A 16,042-nucleotide genomic window follows, 5' to 3' on the forward strand; every position below is an offset into this window, starting at 1 on the left:
TATACAACAATTTGGCCTAAAAGCATGAGTAATCTTTCTCCACTCATTTCGGCCATTTTCATGGAATTGATATTTTCCTTTGAAGAAAATCTAAAAATCTAATAGACGGGTCTTCCTTCAAACAACCATTATGGGTAGGTTAGGGTGATGATATTTTTTGACATAGGAAGATGGGGATATAAGAGACACAGACTGATTACGTATAAATTAGAATTATAGGTATATTACGCGTGTTTTCTGTGTGAATTTGCCTGTTTGCCGGACGAAAAACCCGAATTTCTGAGGGGGGGGGGAGAACGATCCATATTACCCTCGGGGCCTTCGTGGGTAGCACAGTTGGTAGAATCACCGTCCTTTCCATACCGAGTAGAAAAGGCTTAAGTTCGAGTCACGTCGATGATGGGAGGAACTTTTATGGAACTCTTTCACAACGTGGCTAAGTTAGTCAGTCTCAGGCGAGGGTAGTATGGTTTTTTTTTCTCCCGGAAACTCGAGTTTTTCATCCAGCAAACAGAAAATCGACCTCAGAAACTCGTAATTTACAGACAATATATACGGAGCAATATGGTCTTAGTCGTTGATACTCCCAAAACCCTACTACGACTACTAACTACCGGCTAACTCAGCCACGTTTTGAAAAAAGGTAAATAAAAATTCCTCTCGTCAGCAAATATATGAATTTTAATCCAGAACATTAACCCAGAGAGCAGACCAAGTATGTCAGGACTTTTACTTCCCAAACGAGCAAAAATATATAAAATAAAAAAATACCTTTCTGAACAATGGATTCCCACAAAGACATTGACAACAGGATCGAACATTACTTTGCCAAACAGAGAAAATATGAAACATGAAAATATGAAATATGAAAACAGGTGCAAAATATGAAAAATCTTAATTTCAGAAAAGTGGTCGTATTGCTGAGTGATCATTTAATTATGACCACCTACCTAATACTTCGTAGGTCCTCCTTTTGCCTTCAGTACAGCAGCTATCCGACGTGGCATTGATTCAACAAGATGTCGGAAGCGTTCGGGAGGTAGGGCTAACCAAGCTGTGTGTAACGCGGTCAGCAATGCAGGTATGGAGGTGATTGGTGTATCCAGACGCCTGATATGCCTTTCCATAGTGTCCTAGAAGTGCTCTATGGGATTGATATCGGTGAAAGTGTGGAGGCCAATCGATATGCTAGAAATCAGAATCGTGTTCCTCAAAACATTCTTGCACAACAAGTGCCCGATGGCTCGACGCATTGTCATCTTGGAAGACACCATCGCCATTCGGGAAAAGGTGTAACATAGCGGGGTGTACACAGTCAGCAAGCAGTTGACGATAGCGGAGATCACTGATACGTTGTTCAGAACGTGAACCCCCCTGGTGCATGTTCCACATGCACCAGGGGGGTTCACGTTCCTACCAGTGAAACATGCCCCACATCATACAACCGCCTCCACCGGCCTGCAAGTTTGATACCATGCATGATGGACGAAGAGTCTCATGTTGTTGACGCCAAATCCGTACACGACCATTCACTGTATGGAGTAAATAACGTGACTCATCCGACCAACACAACTTCTTCCAGTCTTCTAACGTCCAATTTGCATGCTCTTTTACACCAGGAGAGTCTTACGCCGATGAACCTTGGTTAGGAGAGGATGCCGTAGGGGTCGTCTACTGGTATAGTCCATACGTGCGAGCGTGCGACGCATGATCATGCCAGATATTGTTCCGGGTTGGTCCATGTTGTTTTGGGTAGTCAACTCTCCAACAGTGCTGCGCCTGTACGAGTCGTCGGACCCGGCGCTCACCTCTAACATCAACCTTTTACTGACCTTTGCAGTTTTGCCGTCGGGTCGTTGTTTGACCATTATGACGCCAGTCCTAGTACACTTTAACAACGGCGGCTCTCGAACACTCCACGAGTTCATCCGTTTGGGAAATCGAGGCACCAGCTCGTCGAGCACCCACAATCTGTCCTTTATCAAAGTCCGATAAATCCTTCCTTTTACCCAGAACGCTCGGAATTTTACTACCGACTGAACCACTGACACGTTATCTATGCTACGTAGTCGACTAACTGCGCACTCTCGTACCTCACGTGGTCAACGGATCATATTCAGTTTCATAGTGGCGGTCATAATTCAGTGATCACGCAGTGTATATATTAAGGGTATAAGAGACAAAAGGGAATTTGCAAAATATGGGTTATTTTGAAAGCAGTGAACAGGATGGGGAACTATTTCAAAGACCAGATCAATTATTTCGACAGAATTCATGTTATTTACTAAAATATATGTTGATGCAGAAAAATATCAGAGAGACTTTATCCCACGAGAATGTGGAAACCATAACATATTGATAAAGGTAAAAAAAAAACATTGGAAACTGCAGAAGACGGGTATATCTGGGAAAATTCATTTAATAAAAATCATTTCACTAACGGGTATAATCAAAGAAATTTTTTCCGAAAATTAAAATAAAAGAGGTCACTTACATTAGAAATTATAATAATCTACGATAAATATAAATAACGGTAGAGATACTGAAGATATTTAAGTGGGACTATTCGGACACTAGTTGAAACCATTTTACATGTGCAGTTTCTACGGGAAAAATACCTGTTTCGAACAACAGTGGCAATTAGCTTATGATATGAGACAGTACCTTGATTAAATGTATTTACCTATTTATTTAGGCAGTTGTATATTTTATTTTTACCCCTTGTGTACTTCTATACTCCTTCTATGAGGCATCAGTGCACGTGACAACGAATCGGCAAAGGTTCAATCGGAAAAAGAACAAACAAAAACAATTTTTGTTTGTTCTATTGTTCACAAAGAAACGGGTTTGTTGTGTAAGTTCTCTGCAATTTATCTATTCCTAATTTAAAGATGAACAATGAAGAATAATCGTTATTAAATGCTTGTCTCAAATAATACAGTCGAAATCTGCATGTATTTTTAGTTGGGTAAACATATACGCATACTACTCCTATTGTCTTCACCATGTCCTTCCATCCATCCGTTCATGACCAACACGACTCCCAATGAACCGATTTTCATGAAATTTTATATTTTGGTTTTTAAAAAAGACTTTTCGAGCCATTCCAAATTTATTTAAAATCGGACAACAGAAATCCGGAACTATCATTTCTTTCTTTTCTTTTTTTCGTTCTCATATAATAACACGACTTCAAGCAGATGGATTTCATGAAATTTTATATACCTGACTTTCAGAAAGATAAGTAGAAATATCCAAAAATTCATAAATATCGGATCAACGCGAATTCGACAATTATTCTATCTTTTTCTGTCCATCTGCACGAGAATGGATGGGATTTCACGAAAATCCATCCACTCTCAGTGAATTTTTTGTAAAATTTTATATTTGAGCTTTTTGAAAAGATTTGTCCAGGCTTCCCAAATTTCATTAAAATCTTACTAATAGAAATCCGGTAATTATTGTTAATATTATTTATTTATTAGTTTTTTCATACATATCACAGGCTATCCGTATATTGTATACTGTAGCCGAAGCACTAGATATTACTCGTAATATCCAGAGCTATTCGTTCCTCCAACAATGCGCTGGTTGGAGAGGAATGAATGGGCAAGTAGCGGATGCACTGAAACGAAAAGGTTCAGGAATGAAAATTTTTGCTTTTTACTCTTTTTTTTTTTTTTTTTTTTTTGTTATAAATCACGCTTTATTCCTATTTCTTTATGCGCCTGAAATGTAAAGCATTGCGTACATTAACTATTTCGTTTATTATCTACATTGTAGCCCATTATTTTGGGTATATCCAGTAAAGCGTTGACAAAAAGCAAACGTGCGATACACCATTACTGCAAGTGTTTATATAACATAATAACTAAATCAACGATAGCTCATGTAATTACAAAATAGAAACGTCGTGGTATAACTACAGCTAGTGAGTTTTCGGACAAAGAGTAATCAATAGAACGTTAAGCAAATATGATAGAACGTTAAGCAAATTTCCCTAAATCCTGTCAATCAGGATTTAGGGAAACTGGAACAGATATTAGCGACACGTAAGGAGCATTGAGCGCCTTGATGTTTGCTTTTTATGCTGCAAAGAAAAACTCAAACATTAGGGCATGCAAAGCTCAGCGTCGACTTTCCTCGTGCACCACCCATTATAATTGGTCCATGAATTGTTGGAAAGCTATTTTATGGAGTTAGGAATAGTGCATCTAATAATCTTTTTTACCTTTTTCACATCACAACTATAAAATAATACTTACTCTTAACTGTGTGTCTACAGTAATGTCAGGAGTTTTGTCAATAAAATGGCTGAATTCTAACAAAATGGGTGAATTTGAACTCATTAGGACAACAAATGTTGACATAATAGAACAAACAGAAACGTGGTGCCACCCACACATTGGAGATGTTGAGTTCCACGATGGTATGTATAATATATTTAAGAAAGGCAGGGAAAACAGAGGGGGGGGGGTCATGCTTCTTATTAAAAACAGCCTGAGTGCGAAAAGGGCTTTTGCTGACTCAGAAGTTACTTCAGCCAGTAGAGAATATGTGGTATGAGTTACTTGGAAGCAAAGGTATAATGAGAGTTGGAGTAAGCTACAGACAAGGAGATTGCGAAGAGTATGACGAGCCTTTTCATGCAGATGGAATGTGCAAGCAAGCGTGAATGTCTTATTAAGGGTAACTTCAATCAGCCCCTAATTGATTGAAATAAGTGGGAGGGAAACTACCATGAGGAACAATAGACTCTAAGTTTGAGAATATTCTTGACCTCATTATTACTCACGAATCAGATGACATCAGAGGGCGTAAAGTACAGCACTCATTGGCAGGTAGTGATCACACAGTCGTCAGTTAGAAGATGACGAAAGATGTTAGAGTAGTTAAAGGTAAAGGCACGGGTTTTTAATTTAGAAGAAGAGGCTATGACAGTTTAAGGAGCTACATAGCATCTATTAATTGGACACATTTCAAAGGAAGAGTGAATACAATTAAATTATAGAATACCTTTAAAGCAAAAATCACAGAAGTCATGAACGCATATATACCATTAAGAAAATACTGCATCAGGAAGATGCTGAGGATGAAAACGGAGCTGGCTGGTCTAATAGAGCAGAAAAAGGTAGCGTGGGAAAGTTACAGAGCAATGAAAAGTATTGAAGCCTGTAACGGCTACAAGTTGATCTATAATAGTACCTCATATAAGGTCAGAGAGGCCAAGGCTGTGAATGAGAAAACATTGGCTAAAAGAGGAAAGATGGGGACAAGGAATTTTTCTTGTCTGTGAATACAAAGAATCAAAAAAAAAAAACAATTCAGATCGGACCCATGTGTACTGGGTGTGGTACAGCCTTAGATAACCCAACTGACGTTGCTGAATTGAATACTTTGCATCTGTCTTTACTGACGAAAACCTCTACATGCTGAGGACACACTGTGAGAGTGAGGCTGCGCCGTATGAAATTAGTAATTTCGAAGGTATAGATGACTGTTTATTAAAAAAAACTTTCAAGCCTAAAGGCAAGTAAGGTTCCTGAGTTGATGGCATATACCGAATAATTTTGAGGAAGGCTGCCAAACATGCAAAGTGTTAGGGTCAGCCTGGGTTTCTCACGTCTGCGCCGTACGTACGCTGTGAAGAAATAAGTACAGTACTACTGTAAATGCCAGGAAAGTGCTCTGTGTTGAAGGTGTGATATTATGTTGGGTGCCAGACACGGTCAAAGTGTGTACGTTTAATTGCGATCTCCAGGGTTTCCCCTATATACCGCTGTAGCATCTGAAAAGGCCGGCAAGTGTATATAGGTGTGTATATATACACTTGCCGTGGTGTGTATATATACACTTGCCGTGGTGTGTATATACAAGTATGTATATAGGTGTGTAAGTATGTGTGGGTGCCAGACATTGAACCGATGAGGTTAATTAAGAGGGCATCTTTGGACTCGAGAGAGATTCCTTCGGATTGGAGAAGTGCCAACATATCGCCAATGCATAAAGGCCGTTTAGTGAGCAGGTAACTACAGACCGGTTAGTCTGACTTCACTGGCAAGGAAAAATCTTCAAGGTAATGATTAAGAAGGCAATCCAGGGACATTTAGAAAGAATTGGCATTCGGAAGGACACACAATAGTTTTGTTAAGAGAAAATCATGTTTAACTAACCTAGGAAGAAATTTGACACAGTTATTCATGAGCTCAATGTAAGGAACAATTTTGACATAGTTTATTTGGATTTTAATAAAGCTTTTGACACAGTCTCTCATGAGAGGTTACTGTATAAGATGGAACATTTTGGGATTACTGGAAGTATTTTAAGGTGGGTTTCAAGGTGGCTGCAGGGCAGAAACCAGAATGGTGTAACGTCAGAAATGGAGTCTTCCCCTAAAGGATCGGTTCTTTTGCCACTGTTAACTGGCCACTTCTTTATAAGATGAGCCTGCTATGACAGCATGTTTCAAGAGTAACTCTTCGTTCATCAGATATCAGGTAGTCTTTAGTGATAACACACAGACAAAACAGTTGGCACCTCCGTAGCCAGGTGGGCAGAAGCAGCAGTGGTAGCACACGCTTCTTGATTTAGACCGGGGTTCGAGCCCGTGACCACCAAATACGGAGGATGCGGAAAGGTCAGGGAATGACCACCGCATATCCCCGGAGCAATATGGCCTTAGTTGCTAATGCTCCTAAAAACTAAACAACAACAAAACAGTTGGAAAGAAACTGCTAAAGTTTTAAAGTTGTACTAGAGCTAAAATCTGTTGAAAGTAGCGCAACACTAGGACAATTGATTCAAAAGCAAGTTTGTTTTGCTGTGAGAATGAAGATCATTGCATTAGCTGTGCAATTCAAATCGTGCTTACAAGAAGACAGTCATTATAAATGTTTACAGATGTAAATAAATTCAGTTGTTTTTGTTTAAGATTCGTTAAAAACGGCTTCATTCGGAAATTTCGATTTTCCATCACTCAAAAACAAGTAAGGCGACAAAAGAACATACGGAAATCGCAGACACAATACATTAATGCTTCAAAGCCTTTGTTACGAGCAAAAAACAAACAAACAACAGCTGTGCTGTACTCTACAACGTATTTCTGCTCGAGACAGGCCCGCAATTCATTAACGGGCCTGCAATTCATCCGCTACCATGCCTTCTGAGAAACGCCATCTTTTTTTAAAAAAATTTCTATTTTTTACAAATCTGGAAAGAAACTCACCTGTGTATCTTTCTACACCAACATTGTATAATTAGTTTTACTGTATTTTGTGTTTTCATTTCGATATTCTATGATATCAATACATTTCGATATCGATGAATTTACGAGACAATAAATTTTTATTTGGTGTTTAATGACAGATTAAACACCAAATTAAACACTAATTGGGTTTACAGAATCATAGACACCGTTTTCAATTCAGCAAAAAACCTAAAATTAATAAAAATATTTTTTTTATAATTAAAACAAAACAGGGGGGGGGGGGTTAAATAGACGCCACGCGAGTTTCCTGGTTACAATTGAGGGTCCGAGTGAGTGAAGGTTAATTGGTCGTCAATTAGGTTTTGTGTGAATGCTCATATTAACCATCACATTGTCAAGCGATGGTTGCGAAACTTTAATTCAGAAAGTGAAAAACAAAACGGTACTGTTCAACTTTTTTCTTCTCGTTTAAATCGTCTGAACATACAAGCAGAATAGCAAATAAACTATGCGTTATAACAACTTTTAAACAAAGTTACGAAATCGTTTTTGTTAATGGCAATTTCATAGAACATGAACCAGATAGAATAAATCTGTTGCAGAGTTGTTTGGCAGCTACGTATGGATAATGATAGTAGGGACGCAAAGTGAACTTAATTTGCGAAGACCTTGTTCCGTGAAAGTATAATTTAAAATTCACTACCACTATCGCTATTCCATTGTTTGGTTTTTATTCATAGGAAGGGGAACTTGCAATTTTCATGTCAAGGGTAAAAATAACGTGATAACTAAACAAGTTTTAAATTCAGAAAATGATAAACTTATTGTTTAAGCGATATTTCTACTAGTTTGGATTATGAAATCTTATTGTTCACGGAAACACGGTTAATTAACCATCACTCGCAGATTAATTTGTGCTCATGTTTTGTGCACGGCATTTTTTTTTTCCCCAGCAGAGAGATGGGATAAAATCTGAGAGCGTGTTGCGATTTTAGCTAAAACTCATTTAAAAAAAGATATTCGTTCATAAGTTAACTAAGGATAAAACTGAATGCTTATGCTGTCAAATTGACTACCGGCTGAACTTAACGGATCCTTTCCTCTTCTACAACAAAGACAACAAAAAATAATAATAATAAAATACAAACATTAAACATTCGATCTCCAAGTGGTACCACCAGAACCATAAACTGATTTCAGATCGTGCTCATTCTGCGGTCGAAATGCCTTTTACACTAGCTGGCCAAAAATTTAGAAACCTTTATTCAGTGCTTAGTAAGGCCACCCGAATAAGTAAGTCCCATATACACAGCTGTAATTCGAAAAAAATTGGGCTGTAATTCGGGCGATTACAACCAATACAAGTCGTGGCATGCATTCCAATAAGCGTCCGAGGAAGTCTAACATCACATTTCACCATTCCGTCAGGATATTTGTCACCTGCTATATTGCGGTCGGTAGAAAAATGCGAAGTCGAACTGCCATTCCCAACATGTTAGTATTAGTAGTGGCAAATGATGCAAGAAAGCACCAGCCAGAAAAATAAATCCCATTTCACCCATCCATTCCCTCCAACAGGTTGTCTAATTCTTCCTTGAATTTATTTAGCTATCAACTTCCACAACAACAGATGGAAGTTTGTTCCAGCAATCAACCACTCTCTGGCTAAAGGCAAACTTCCGCACATCTGTTCCGTAACCGTCCTTTCTCAATTTGAATTTATGTCCTCTCGTGTGTGTGTGTGTGTGTGTGTTTAATGCTTTGAACAAGAGGAAGAATTCCATAGGCATTGAGTTGCTCAATCCATTCAAAGACTTAAACACCTCAATCAGATCACCTCGCAGGTGCCTAGTCTCCAGACGCTGCAATTTACAGAAATTAAACCTTTGTTAAGAGCACCCCTTTGTTCCCCTCACCAATCTCGTTGTCCTCTGTAATCGTTCTAGAAGCTCTACATCCTTCTTAAAATGAGGCCTGCGGACATGTATGCAGTACTCAAGATGTCGACTGACCATTGCCTTATACAATGGGAGAATTCCCTCTTTATTGCTAGAAAAATCCCTATATCCCAGATATTCTCATATAGATTCAGATCTGGAGAATTAGGCGGCCAAGATAGGCATTAGAGGCATTAGAAATCATAAGAATATTCCCTGAACCATAATACAACTTTTGTAAGGTAGATAGTTGCGTTTGGCGTTGAAAGAATCCATAGAAATCCAGGTAAAAATGAAGCCTTGTCGAGTGAATCCGGTCCGATACGACAGAAGGATAATCATTGAAGGTACCACCACCTTCTAATAGTATGAACTAACCCCCTGCGTACCAACAGAACATATTGCCTACCATGATACCACCTCCAGCCACTTGAGTGGTGGACAAGAGACAGTCTGCATGCATAGCTTCAGGAGATTCACGATACATTTTCACCCTACTATCGGTGCAGAAAAGTGAAGATCGAGACCAAGTAAAGAAATCTAATATCCCTATATTAGCATTGGACGCACCAAACGCTAATATCCCTATTTCCTCTCTTCAACATTTTTTTCTCTCCTTGGTCTCCGTCAAAAGAAAGCTCATGCGACCGTGGCGGAGGCTAGCCAGACAACGATAGTCGTACTACCTGGCTCGCCTCACCGTGGTGATGGCAGGCAATGTGGGGTCCCACTAGGGGCTCTGTGGCCAAGTAGCCAGAAGAACAACACATTATACTAGGCAAACCACACATTAAACATACTTCTGTCATTCAGGGAGTTTTATTTTATTCACAAGAGAAGAACAACACATTATACTACGCAAAGCACACATTAAACATACTTCTGGCATTCAGGGAGTTTTATTTTCTTCACAAGAGTACTGATGGCGCAATTGTGGAGAAACTACCGAAAGTGTGTGTAACTTACAATTTTTTACGTTGCAGGCCGTCAATATAAATGCAGTAAAATTAGTCAAGTTGGAAACCTTTAAGTCGACCACGATATTTGGCTTCAGTTTTATGGGAGTAGCAAAATCACATTAATTTACACATCGCCAGACATATTTTAACTTGGCCACCTCTCTTATCTTCTACGTTTCCACCTTCTTGAATTCCATACTTGAATCGCTATTTGTTAAAAAGGCATCAGTAATTTTTTAGGCCATTTTTGATTTTATTTAGTTTTCGCTAAATATGAAGGAGCTCTATCAATTGATATTAAAAGAGCATCAGTCAAAGCTATTTTCTATAAAAAATTAAGTATTAAAATTCTTGGTTTTTGTTAAAAGAGCAGGAGTCAGCGAGCGATTCTCTTTTAACTACCACAGTCTTGTAGTAGACAGCGCATGCATGGCAGCCATCTTGTTCTTCCCAACCTGTTGCTTTGTTTAGACATTAAATTAAATTTAGTTTTTAGCTGAACGTTTTCTAGTCATCTAGTAAATAACCTGTTTATTTCTGTGTATAATTACTTAAATTTAGTATGACTGAAGAGATTCTAGTAGAGTTAGTGCAACAGGCATTCCGAAGAGAAAAAGGAGACATTCCGATGAATATAAGCGAATTAAATTAAGCCGGCTAAAATCAATGGAGACCCACGTACGAAATACACAAGAACTCATGTAGTTTGCTATTTTTAAACGAATATTTGAAACAGGTACCATCAAAATTTATCGAACTAAGCATTTTTTTTTTTCTTTTTCAGACAACTGTTCGGGCCAAAACAAAAATCAAACACTGAGAAAAATCACATTATTTTTTCTCCATTAGAGGACACAGCTTCTTACCATGCGATAGGTATTTTGGAACGATAAAAAAATATTAAGGAAACACGAAATTATACAGACTATATGAAATTTCAGAACTACACAGCTCGACAAAATTGAAAAAACAAAATGATTTTCATTAATATTTTAGTGTGAACAGTGTTGCCGAAGGAGAATATTTGATATAATAAGCATCCTGGCATGCAAATTCCGAGTATCCAATAGAAATCGATCTACCACCTTATACAGCCGCACATTAGCAAATTATTCATGTCTATAAACACACGCGTTACGACCACATCATTTCATTCCCAGTTTTTTGGCTTCACTGCCTTGCTCAGTCACACATCCAATACTCAGGATGGCAAATCTCGTCGTTTAGATGATTCTTTGAGATGACAGACCGTTAGACGATTTGAAGCCGGCCAGGCGGAGGCGGAGGCGGAGGCGGCACGTTAGCTTAATGCGTCACGCCGTGTCGTCCGCAATATGAAAGCACTTTCTGCAGACAGGAACCATTACAAGAAGAGCTGGCCAAAGTCTCCCGAGGGCTACGTCAACCAGAACATACCGCTATCTGGCTCTAAAAGCAAGACACGATGTCCTGTCATCAACTGTGTCTTGAGGTTGCTGCAGCCACGGGTGATAACATTTCCAACCGGACTCTGCCAAGAAAGCTCAATTCAAGTGGACTCTACTCAAGGAAGCCAGTGGTTTGTATCACATTAACCCCAAACCACCTCAGAGCCTCTCAAAACTGGCGCCATGAACAAGTGACTTGGAGCTCTGACAAACAGGGCGCAGTTGATGAGTACCGTTTTAGCCTGCATATTCTAGATATTATTTCATCTGGAGACAACAAGGAATGCGGTAGCATCCCTCCAACATCAGAGAAAGGGATGCTTATTGAGGTGGTGTTCTCGTGTAGGGCGCAATAATGATCATGGGCCGCGCTCCTCTATGTTTTTGATACGGGTACTGCAACTGCGCAGAGATACCGAGAACAGATCCTCGAATCCTAGGTGCGACATTTGGGGGTGCAGTTGGTCCAGATTTTATTTTCATGCACGAAAAGCCACTGCAAAAAGAGCTCAAGTTGTGGAGTAATATCTTGGAAATGAAGATATACGATAGACGTGGCCAGCACAATTCTTCTTCTTTAAATGCTGCCGAATGGCGTTTGCGACTTCGTTTTGATATTGTTCTCTGTCTAGCGCTGCGTGTAGAATTTGTGCTGTTGTCATGTGAAGTCAGGTGTTGATGTTATCTAGCCATGCCATTTTCGGTCTGCCTGGGCGTTTCTTGCCTTCGATCTTTCCCTCCAGAATGAGTGGTAGTAGGTGATATTTTTGTTGGTTCCTAGCGATGTGACCTACGTATTTGCATTTCCTGCTGATGATGGTTTTGAGCAGGTCCCGTTCCGTGTGCATGTCCTGCAGGACCTGTGCGTTGGTTATCTTGGCTGTCCACGGAATTTTCAGCATTCTTCGGTAGAGCCACATTTCGAAGGCCTGGAGCTTTTTTGTAGTGGCTGATGTTAGAGTCCAGGTTTCTACACCGTAGAGCAGTATTGGCCAGATGTAGCATTTCAATGTGCGTAATTTGAGCATGATGTTCAAGCTTCTGTCGGTGAGGAGGATTCTCCATTTGGTGAATGCCTGCCTGGCTTGTTCAATTCTGCTTTTGATTTCGGCCTCATGGTTCAGCTGGTCATCAATGAGTACTCCGAGATACTTGAAGCGGTATATTTGCTCTAATTTTTCGTTGTTTAGTTTGATCGTGATTTTGCTTGCAGTCCTGCTGACCTTCATCACCTTTGTTTTCTTTTTGTTGATTCGTAGCCCCCATGCTTGGCTTTCTATGTCCACTTCGTTCAAGATGGTCTGTAAATCTTGTCCTGAATCCGCTATTAGTGCTGTGTCATCGGCATATCTTAAGTTATTGATGTAGTGTCCGTTAACTTTTATGCCGATGTTCTTGTCAGCCAGTGTTTGGTCGAAGATTATTTCCGAATAGATGTTAAAAAGAATGGGAGATAATGGACAGCCTTGCCGGACGCCTTTTTTTATTGGAATTGGGTCTGTCAGGTCGTTGTCATAGCGAAGCCGGGCTGTTTGATTCCAGTAGAGAGTTGTAATAAAGTTGATATCATTGTTTTCAAGCCCAAGTTTTCTCAGTCGGTCAATTAGGCGGTCGTGGTCTACTGAATCGAAGGCTTTCTCGTAGTCAATAAAACATATATACACGTCTTTTATTAACAATTACCAGACTTAAATCCGATGGAATATATGTGGAACGCCGTTGGGCGTCGCATTGCTCGCCGACAGCCAACTCCTCGGCCATTTGGTGAGCCAAGGTCTGCGCTAGTGGAAGAATGGGATTTGTTGCCGCAGAATCATATAAACACTGTATATCGATCATGGTTCACCGCTGTCAGGCCTATTTAGCCGTTGTAGGGGATCATACGCCCTGCTGATATCATGTGACCATATTTTCGAGCATCTTGTATCGACTTCTGTGATGTGACTCCTATAAATATCCCTTATAACTGCCCGAAGTTTCTCGCTGTCTCCTTATTTCGTCGTTATTCTATGGTACACCACCATATCAAATTTTGTTTGTCTCCCTTCATCGCAAGCTCAACATATCAGAGGGGTACATATATAAATCAAATGTATTTAGCACTGATTACAAAAATACTTAATAAGCAGTTTGAAATGGGGCCTACATTTCCCATCTGGCCTGGGCCTATTACCAGCTTTGCACGGACCTGGTTACACCACGTAACCGTGAGGGTTGAGTTTTCAAAGAATCACTCAAAAGGACCAGGTATGAAGTAAATGTGGGTTTAGTAATCTGTAGAATTCATTAAAGGCTACCACTTGTTATGCTGCAGCCCAATATAAATTCCCGCTCTTCATGATTAAGATCAGCAGTGTATACATCATAGATCTGCTCCTTCACATTTTCCACAAAATTTTAAGTGAAAACCACTTTCCGAAGATAGGGAATACATATTTCGTTAAACCTGTTCCCAAAAATAACAATCCTAAATCCGCCAAAGACTACAGGCCTATTGCAATTGGATGTTCGTTTCAAAAAATATTTGAGAAATCCATTTTAAATACCATCAACCATCACTGCTTCAGGCATAGACCGGGTACCTTCATTCAGTGATCCCACAAAGATCTACTACCACCAATCTCATGGAGACTCTATTTCGAATCCAACACTCCCTTAACTTCAGACAGCAATTAGACATTGTCTTCTTAGACGTTGCATCCGCTTTCGACAGTATATCCATCTCGGCTATTACTATCATCTTGGAGGAATATTTCCATATAACTGGGCATGTATTAGCCATAATAACGAGTTCTTTGAGGGAGAGACACATCACTGCCATAAATGGAACTTCCAAAGAGACCTTCCAAGTCAACAGGGGAGTCCCACAAGGTGGTGTCCTCTCTGCTACTCTCTTCGCAACAGCACTGCATCCCTTCCTGACCCAAAATCAAAAGCAATTTGTCGTATATGCAGACGACTTGAAATATTTCGTCACCTCGAATGACCAAAACACATCTTTACAATGCAACAACGAAGCAAACTCCAAAATCGCCGAGTTGCAAGAATACCTTAATTGCATGCTCCGACTAAATGAACACAAGACAGCACAAATGGTTTTCACCAACAAGGTATTTAAAAACCACATATCAATACGCGTAAATGGCAGTGTGGTCAAAAAAGTCAGGACACATATTGATCTTGGTCTGAAATGGGACGAAAACCTAAACTTCACACCCCATTTCGGACATGTAAAGAAGAAAACTTACGCAGCGCTATGGACCTTCAGACAAGAACTAGTAGGTATCAGGAACCCTGACCTTGTTAAACAATATATTTTAAGATGTGTCATCCCCATCCCTCTCTACGCATCTCAGATTTGGTCTTCTGCCTCAGATGCTACCATCAAGGCTTTCCTGGGTTTAGAGTACTGGATGCTGAGATGGTTAAACAGGATCACTACGCAGCCATTTACAATCTCAAGAACCATTTTATATGCCAACTTGGATGTCACGCCTTGGTCTCACATTATTGTCACCAAGAACATCCTCACTTTTGCAAAACTACTGACCGGGAGAGTCGACTCGCCGAAAACTGACCACCTGCTGACTCGGCCCCGCATGACGCAAAGGTGGGCGAATAGAACAACATCCCTTCCAATCAGTAGCGCGCTTACACAGCTGGAAAGCCTTCGGCGATTTTTTCCTTTGAACACCATTAAGATGTTCAACGATCTTCAAGCAGACCCAGAAAGGCTTTGCGCAGAGAGGAGATACAGGACCGAAGTGTTTCAAAAGGCATTGCTCCACCTATAAATGTTGAGTGATGCCGACAGAGGGAAACAAAAGAGAATGAAGAATGAACTGGTCGGGACTGTTTTTGTTCCTGTTATGTTTATATTGGACGTCTTGTCTTTCTGTGAACTCTCTGTAAATAGTGCTGTAGATGTGAACATTCTCTAATTCCTTGTAAAATTGTAAATTATGCTTGTGCTCTCTTTCTATCTGCCTGTCATGTAAAATAAGGCAATGATGTGTATAATATAATTAATTAGACAATCTATGATTTATAAAATGTATAATTTAGACATTGTATAATTTGTATAATTTATAAAGACTGATTTGTATAAATTATAAATAGATAACTATGTATATATATTATATTTGCATATATGAATGTGCACCCCCTGGTTAATAGCTGTAAGCGGGTGTGTCTTAGGAGAAAATAAAGATAATAATAATAATATTGGTAAGGGTTCCTGCGATATGCTGCGTTTTGTGATTGTTGCTTAAGCTTTGGAAATCGATGTAATTCAAGTCTTGTATAATTTGAAACTGGCTCAAGAGAGCACAAGTCTGGAACTGTTAACTGGGAGTTCTACTCCATATACATGAAAAAAAAAAAAAAAAAAGAAATGAGAGAGAGAGAGATATCCCAACCATCTATGGGCAAAGTCTCTCAGACCAACAATTCAAATTTCAACCAGTTTATACTCAAAGTAATGAGCCTTATCTGTAGTCTTCAGAGAAAACA

Source organism: Mastigoproctus giganteus, chromosome 8, assembly GCF_048544385.1.
Source record: "Mastigoproctus giganteus isolate SK-2022 chromosome 8, ASM4854438v1, whole genome shotgun sequence".
Classification (NCBI taxonomy): Eukaryota; Metazoa; Arthropoda; class Arachnida; order Uropygi; family Thelyphonidae; genus Mastigoproctus; species Mastigoproctus giganteus.